Source organism: Phyllopteryx taeniolatus, chromosome 10, assembly GCF_024500385.1.
Source record: "Phyllopteryx taeniolatus isolate TA_2022b chromosome 10, UOR_Ptae_1.2, whole genome shotgun sequence".
Lineage (NCBI taxonomy): Eukaryota > Metazoa > Chordata > Actinopteri > Syngnathiformes > Syngnathidae > Phyllopteryx > Phyllopteryx taeniolatus.
In genome coordinates, this window is record NC_084511.1 from 27,000,233 (window position 1) to 27,009,104 (window position 8,872).

The 8,872-nt window shown below is 43.9% G+C and overlaps 1 long non-coding RNA gene across 1 annotated transcript in view; it reads left to right on the forward strand.

Annotated features, from left to right (window-relative positions):
- LOC133485053 (uncharacterized) overlaps positions 1-8,012 on the forward strand; it is a 31,551-nt gene extending 23,539 nt beyond the window's left edge. The window contains exons 5-6 of the long non-coding RNA XR_009790582.1: positions 6,930-7,019; positions 7,104-8,012. This is a non-coding gene — a long non-coding RNA (uncharacterized LOC133485053). The remainder of the gene's footprint in view (positions 1-6,929; positions 7,020-7,103) is intronic.
- The last annotated feature ends 860 nt before the right edge of the window (positions 8,013-8,872 follow it).

Sequence of the window (8,872 nt, forward strand, 5' to 3'; positions counted from 1 at the left end):
GACATCCATATTGAATTCACTTATCTCAATAATAAAAATGCGGATGATTGTTTTCTTGATCGAATGATCAAATAAAATATATTGGCAAAACCAACATTTTCCTTCTCACTGTACATAATTAGTGAGTTAATTGTAATTGAAGTTCTCCGAGCATCATGCGTGCCTTCCAATCCATTTGTCAAGTATCGCTCCGGCAAGGTTATCAACAGGGCCGCCGCCGCCGCCGCCGCCGCCTGTAAATTAAGCAAATTAAAAGGGGGTTCTCTCTGATAGCCCTCCAGCTCGTTGAGCGGCTTTAGGGCTCATATCGCCTCTCTGTCGCGGCACCCGAGCGGCGGGGATTGGGGGGCGAGCGGGGGAGCCGGCCTTCTGCGATTTATCTCCTGGGAAAACGCTCAGCCGATGTCATCGTGGCTTTAGCGGGCGCCATATTAGCGGAGGATGCCTTGAAGTTACACCGGTGTTTAGTGAACAACCGCTGTCACGACACATACATTTTTACTCTGGATTATTTCTCGTCACTCACTTTATTTCCATTGTGCAAAGTGGCGCTTGTCATTCACCAGCCATTTTCCCGCCATTTAAAAAACAAACAAAAAAAAAACAAAAAACATTTGACTGATCTCTCAAGACCGGTGTTGCCACAGTTACCATGAAAGAGTAACTTAGTTAACTTAGTGATTCATTGATTCTCAAAGCCACTTTGTTACTCTACTGGTTACTTGATTTTTAAAAGTAACGTAGAACTACAAATGCCCTGTTTATATCATACTTACACATACTCTGTTCAAGTCAGAGGTGCCTAAATTTTTTCTCCCCTTCACAATCGACGAGCCGAGATTCACTCCCTAATCTTTGTCTTCTACTCAAAAGCTGTTCTGATCTCAAATCCGAAGTGGCGCAATGCCGCCATCTACAGGAATCTGTTAGTCATTACAGCGGTTTGCAAACCTGACATTTTTGTTCTGGGTTATTCTGTTTATTTCTATTGTGCAAGGTGGCGCTATGTGTGAAAAACAGATTGCACGAGGGGTGCCTTAAAATTCCACTCCGGTTCGAGTGTTTATGTTAACAACCGCTGTCACGACATCTCACTCAAGACACAAACATTCAATGAAACACCTCCCTGCGAGCCGCTACGCCATTCGTTAGGCCTCACTGGCCGGCGCGTGCGTAAACACACGTGTCCTCGGCCTTAATCACAGGTGCGAGCGAGGCCGGTAAATTGCCCGGGCAGGCGTCTGATCAATTATGGGCAGGGGGGAAAAAAAAACAACAACAAAAAAAAATCAATTGCGAGCCGCCACTAACCAGCCCAAGGGCGACGCGGCCAAGAATGAAATCGGTGTGATAAAATGACGACGGTGCCTCGGGGCGGCTGTCGATAAGATGTAAAACACGACAGCTAACGTGCTAACGCTCCTGTCGGTGGACCTGAGGTCGGACCGAAAGGTCACCAGGCGGGAATGGACTTTGTGCGTGAAAAAGACGTGAGAGGCCAATCGGACGCATTCAATTTGTAACAATAACAACTTCAGAATTAAGGAATGTGGAATTTGGTTCCTTTGGTTCCTTGAACAATGGATGCTTGTAAATTATTTTTGTTTTTTATATATTTAAATGAATTCAGTGAACTAACGTGTTACAAAAATCATATTTTGTAAGAAAACGGTTGGATCCTAAGTCATCTTTCATCAAGCAGGAAGCGGCACCATATGGATGGACCTCTACCTTGGTGGAGGTCTGCGTTGAGCAGCTCGGCTGCGCTCGACATCCTATCCAGATGTGTTGCGCCTCGAGAGCGCTAATCCAAACACGTCTTGAGATTAGCCGCTTCAAAGCGGAAGGCGTGCCGATGCTGTCGGCCGCTAATGTTTGTTTTGGCTCGGACGTCCCGATTGGATGCCGCCATTTTTGTGTCAAATGTCGGCCGGACCGTTCCTACTGCAGCAATTGTGTTTCCAACGACTTCCAAAATCATTAGGATTCTTGCTCTAGTCGATAAAATAAGCAAGGGAAGTTTCAACACGGGTTAGAAATCGTCATGGGCACAACGGTCAAGTCAAATATCCCCCCAAAAGCCCCCCAAATAATATATAAAAAAAAAACCAAAAACTCCAGCTCAGCGTCGTGTTTTGAGATAACAGCATGGTCACGGAATGAATGAAACCACTGTACATTCGCGATCATCATAACAAATGTATGACAAATCGGGGTCGTGCTCCAGAACTGCAGGGGGTCCGGTGACAGCGAGAAGCTGGCGGGCGGGATGTCACACGCCTAAACCCAAATTAGGATGCGAGGCTCGTGTCGGGCATTGTGATTAGTTCCACTCTTTCACGCTCATCTGCATGGCTGCACTGCACCTGAATGCACCACAGCACCCACAAGGCTGGAATTTGCGCTGACAAATGCAGAACAACTCCCAAGATGATCTGCGAATCATCAATCGATTTCACTGGAGACCTTTTGGCGACTCCTCTGTATGCTCACTATAGAGAGAAACCTTAAGGTACCCTAACCATAATTCTGACCCTCGTCCTCAATGGCACACAACTGCAATCAATCGCCACCAAAATGTGTGCGGACATCTTGACTGAAGGCCACTTCAACTTCTGAAAATATCCGAATGATCGCACCAAAGTTGTGGATTTTATGGACATGAAGCTTTTCCCTCTTATACTCACTACATCGTAACGTCGCTTAATGTATGACTCAAATGCACCACAATCTCAAATCCACACTTTACTGCACGTGAATGCACCACAGACGAACACTACGGCGGACTGCACCTAAATATATCGCAGTGCACCACCCCCCTGATCGGCAACTTGAGCAATCACAACCCTCGCCCTCGAGTCCTTTTCATCCAGCCCGAATGATTCTCTCCTGGATTTCACTGACAATAAGAAGAACTTTGTCAATATTGGAATGCAACTCACATAAGGTTGAACACTGACTTGGGAAAGGTGTCAGCTCTCGTCTTATTGGATCCCAGTGCGACGTTTGATACAGTAGGTCATCACAGGTTGGAAACTTGGGTAGGGTTCAACGCGACAGTCCTAAAATGGTTCAGGTCCTACTTATTTCATAACCATGGGACATTTTTAATCTGATCAAATGGCAATGATATATGGGGTCCCTCAAGGGTCAGTTCATGGACCCATTTTGTTCAGCATGTACCACAGGGGACTGCATGTTCTGATCCACTTTTTCTGATTCGACTGAGTTTTTCTTTCCTGTCGTGTCATGTTTGCCCCCATGTCAATGTTCATGCCTTGTCTTGCGCATTAGGTTTTGGTTTCCACCTGTTCTCGTCAGCCCTGTCTGTCCCTTGTGTCTACAAATACACTCCTTCCAGTTCCTCGTGTCTTGTCCAGAGTTTCCTGCTTTCTTTTGGTCTATGTTGGGTCATTGTCGTCATGTCTCATGTTTCCTTAGTCCTGTCACGTTTCTTCGGGGTGAGATTTTTGTTTCTTTATTACCTCGAATTTAGATTTTCAGACTTTGTTCATTTCTTTTTGGAAACGAAACACTGCTTTTTGAGATTCCCGCGCTCCTGCCTGGCCTCCCTGCTTCCCTCCACACCGACGCCACGAAAACCCAACTGTGACATTGCGACCAAAACCGAACAGTAAAAGTCATTGCGTGACTGTACCCGAATGCACCATAGTTAGAAATCAAAGCCGTTACTGTGCCTGAACGCACCACGACACCGCAACGCTTGTATATTGAGCATCCACTTGTCCCCATCAGAATAATTAATATGATCAAGCATAGACTGGACCTTTTTCTTATTATTATTTTTGAATGAATAAGCAGTGTTGAATAATGTCACACACAGACCTGAACAACCCTTCGGCCTTTCACTCCAATCTGCACTTCAGATTCACTAATCCATTTGCTGGCATACATCGCAGGAAAGGTGATAAAGTGTGTGTGTGTGTGTGTGTGTGTGTGTGTGCACGTGCTGCATTCAATGGGGTGCGTGTGTGTGATCTGGGGGGTGTCTAATCCAGTCCCAGTGTGAAACTGTTGACATTTGTGGCCCCCCTCCCCCTCCTTCATTATGTGACTGGGGCTGTTTTGCGCTGGATTAGCCACAAATCTCCCGCGCAGCGCATTCAGCATGCCACTAGTAGTTTAACTTCATTAATAATGGATGAAGAGATTGTAATCCGGGAGTAAGAGAGCACAGAAGGAGACAGAGGGACGTCTTTCTTGACTTTTTTTTGGGTACGCCTTTAAGTCAATCCTGTGCTCCGTCTATTGCTAACCGCTAATATTGCGTCGTTATTCGAACAACGAGGATGGTTTTCGGCAGGAGTGGAAGGAAAGGAGATAAAAGGCGTGGAGTTGTTTTAGTATCTTGCATTGATTGTGTTTACTCGAGCTTCTCATTGCGGACTATTATAGGACACGGCAGGATAAGCAGGATTAAATATGTACATATTATACATATTTACTTGCTGCCTTTCCCCGTCACCTTTTTTTTTTTTTTTTTTTTTAATGTATTTATTTTTATGATTTCCAGTGACGGCGTAGAGATTTGTGCTTAGTCGGTGTGATGCTGTGTTAAGCCTTTTGGAAAATGTATGCAGTTTAGTCTGGGGACTATGCAGTGTGGAGGGGGGGAAAAAAAAAAACCTGAGAAAATTGAATTTACTTTAAAAACCAACTCTCTTGTGTTGACAAATAGTCAATAATTGATGAAAGGTGGCATGGGCAGAACTGTGCCAGCAATAAGGAACACGTACTGTATTGGTTAGACTGTGGCCAGTTGATGTGAAAAAGAACGTGTATCCATTTGACAGCGGCCGTCTTGTCAGCTATCACTCAAAATCTGTAGGATTATTGACCTTTACATACGAAAGTTCTAAAATCAGATACATTGGCAAAGAGTGGAAAGAATGTGCGAAAGTTCAAAGCTCTAAAATCGTCACAGACAGACAGAGGAACACGTAGCGATTTGTCTGGTCGGCGTACGGAACGTGTGAAAGTTCGAAGAATATTCGGTACTTTGGTAAAAATCTTTCTCGGGAATTGACGCAAATGCATCCCAATCGGAAACACGTATCCAAGACAGAAGAAATCGGGAGGCTTTTTTGCTTGGGCCGTCGAATGTGGCGTCAAAGTCGGACGATCGTGGCGAGGATTCTTGGAAAGTTGCAAACATCGAGCCCCTGATAGCGAATTCGCCGATCGACACCAAATCGGGTGGACGTGTCTCTCATAACAGCACGCGAGAAAAACATATCCAGGACCTTTGCGCGAAGTCGAACAGGAAGTCGGCCATTTTGGTTTGAAGCCGCCATTTTCAGACTTTGAATGGCCCAAATAAGCTCCAATCAGAAAGGACGAATACGAGACAGATGGGCGACACCAAACAGTGAAGGATTCTATTAGCGCGATCTTTATTTCTAATGGTTAAACATTCAGCGTGCCAAATTGAGCCGTGACCAATTTTGCTGGACAAAAATAAACAAACGCAACAGGCGAGTTAATTGGCCGTTCTAAAACTGGAAAAAAAAAGAAACAAGAAGCCGAGTAGGGACGCTAACCACGTATCCGTGTTGGACTACAAAGTGACACCTGGACCCCGCCGCCGCCGGACGTGTGTGCAGCCTTGCGTGTCGCTTTGGACTGAACGCCGCAGCCAAGGCCGCATTCCCGCTGCTCTCTAATGTTTCAATTCATTGCGCCGCTGTCACGAACGGCGCTCCGCTAACAGGAAACACTTGCAAAACCCCCCCGGCTTGTTGATTGATGTAATTAGGATTGCTGAAGATTTTTTGGTTACCCCCGCCCTCCAAAAGATCTCCAACCTTCTTGTATCATGAAACAGGAATGCAATCGTTTATTGCGGAGGGTTATGGAAAGCAACATGGGAGTGGAAACCGAAGCTCCTTTTCATAACGTGAGTGATAATGCCTAATGTGATGGATCATCGTTGCGGGTCCCCGGTGGCGCGCATGACTTCATTTTGCATGTCTGGCGGGAAATATCAGCGTGTTAGTCGTCATCAATATGGCACGTGCGCAACTTTGATTATGTGCGCATTCCACGTTTGTGAGAATCACCTGTTGGCGACCGCTCCGCTTGCATCTTGACACAATTATTGGGAATGAAAGCTGTGGGATTTGTTTAGTTTTTTTTGTAGCGTTAACCATCGGCAGTTTTCACGTGCCTGTTGCATGGTGGAGCCAGAAGAATAAAGAGAGTGGAACCACTTCACTGCCACAATGAGAAAACTTTGTTTTAAGTAACATTTTAAAATTGTAAGAAGTCGTACAAGCAGCGACGAAGGAGTTCAGCAACAAGCCAAAATGGCCGACTTATGTTCATTTTTGGCCATTGGACACTGAGACTTTTTCGTGCGTCCCGTTATGATCGACATGTCCGCTTTTGTGTTTTAAAGTGCGTTGTCAAGCTCTGCTGCCTAATCAAATCCAAAATGGTGGACTTTCTGCGTCTCGTTGGGCGGGGGTTTCGTGGGGTTTTTTTTTTTTGTGTGTCCACTCATGAGAAACATTTATGCCAAATCTCATGTTGCTAAGTTAAAGTTGCTTCACACTAAAAAAGGAATAAGTCAGCGAAGTCGACTTGAAAAATAGGTCGACGCAGAATTTCTGCTTCGAAGCTCCGCCGGGACCAAAAAGAAATAAAAACATTTCCGACCGGGAACCAATGTTTCAAACGGACATTTATTGCAGACGGACGCAGCGGTGCGCAACTGATAAACTTTGCCAAAAACGACAAAAGAGCTTCTGTAAGGGATTTTTTTTAAAGATACTATTAGATGTTTAATGTGCATATAAAATGATGTATGAGTGAGCTGAACGGTAGTTAGCATTTATTTATATTTTTAACCTGAAATTGTAACCGCTAGCGCGCTACGGCTGATTTTTGTTGTCTCAAATTGTTTACAGTGTTTCTACCACACACCTCAGTACCAGCATATGCAGTGGAATGATGTTTTAAGGCAGCGGAATATCCATCGGCTCATCAATTCTAAAAAGGTTCACTGGTGACAGCGCAATCGTGGCACCCGAAGGCTGATTTTCCTGCGACGGATGCACTCAAACGTTTCTGTTGCGCTGCAGGTGCCGATTGATCGATTGTGTTCCACTGGCCGGCGAGACATAAATTGAGCAGGGCACAGGTTGGACCAGCGCAGATCCTCTCGTATGTTCAGGGCTTGGCCCTTGTGGACCGGCGAACCCCCTTCGACTCATGCTCATGCTCATAAAAGGCCCGGCCGGCTTGGGCAGTTGGAATACTGGGGGGCCCGTTTTACCGGGACCGGGGCTTTGCCACCAATGCCAGTCAACGTCCGAGGATCTTTGAAGGAGGAAACAAGTCCGTCCGTAACTGGTTGACGGCCACGGCCGAGAAAATCCACTTTATAGACTCAAAGGCAACGGGCCATCTTCACTTGGATTCCCACTCCTTCTTTTAGATACATTTCATATTTTTTTTTTGGAGGGGAAAAAAATTGAGAAAAAAGACAAGTCAGTTATTGTTTTTAGTAGAAATTTGTACTATTATTTCCTGTTTTAAAAAAGGGTGTATGTTTTTGAAAAAAGTAATATTATTCAAGAATGCAATTGGATATTACCCCCCCCCCAAAAAAAGTGAAAATTGATTCTCATAAGATTAGATTAGATTAGATTAGCATTTTATTTTGCAAAATAATATGACTATTTCCTCCCAGAATTGACTATCTAGAAAAAAACAGATTTAATTCTTATCAGTAGCACTTTGATCTCATAAGATTCTGACTTTTTAGCACAAAAAAAAATAAATACCACTTTGTTCTCAGAAGATTAACACTATTCTTGAAAAATAAAGACTAAAAATGATGACTTTATTCAAGTAATATTTACACTTTGAAAACCTATTACAGCTTTGTGTCAAAAAATAAGACTTCAATCTGGAAAAATACCACGTTCTTCTCGTAAATTTGACTTGTTTTTGGAGTAACTATGGCCCAGGTTTTTAAAAATTGCATATACAATATCAATCTTAAAGAAGGAACCATTAAAAAAAAAAAAGGATTTCTTTTCAAGAAAAGCTATTGTATTCCCCGAATATTCCGATTTCTCTCCATTTTTGGTGACTTTTTTCTTCGAATTTCTTAGTTGTTTTTTTTTGTCTAAAAATGTATTTAATTCTCTAAATATGACTGGTTTATTATTATTTTTTTGGATAGCATTTCTTTTCAGTGTGGCCCTAATAACGACTAATAACTCCTTCATACAACACAAACGCAGTGACAATTCAGAAGCAAACTTCTACTTCCTCAACTCTGTATATGGAAAAAAAAAAACCCAACCAAAAAAAAGTGCAAATTTGCAGTGCAACCACTTGCTCTTTTCTCTCCTGACACCCAATTACGTGATGTCAGTCCAATTACCTGGGCACACAAAGCAGAGATCCTCGCAGCTTCTTTTTTTTTTTCCCCAACTGGAGCAGCCAAATCAAGGGATTAGCTGGAATCAAGATTCAGACTCCTCATCTCCAGTTCAATAACGTCTGCCGGTGCACGACACGCGGATGAGAATGAAGACAAGCGAGAACAAAAAAAAAAGCTGCCTTTTTTTTTTTGTTTTTTTTTTCCTCTTCTCAGCGAGTACAATATGAGAGGCTTTGGTAAAAATGTCAGCGAGGATGCTCCTCGGCGACACTGCGGCCTGTTAAAAGGCTTCAAACGCACATCTGCAATACTTTTTGTTGTAAACTTTCCTCCGCAATAAGCGACCACATCGGTAAAGGCCAGACCGCTATTGCTGTCTGCCAAGGTCAGCGATGAGGCTTTCATGTCACGCTCTCCTTTCTCTTGGTATGCGACGGAGACTGTGCTCCTTGAGGA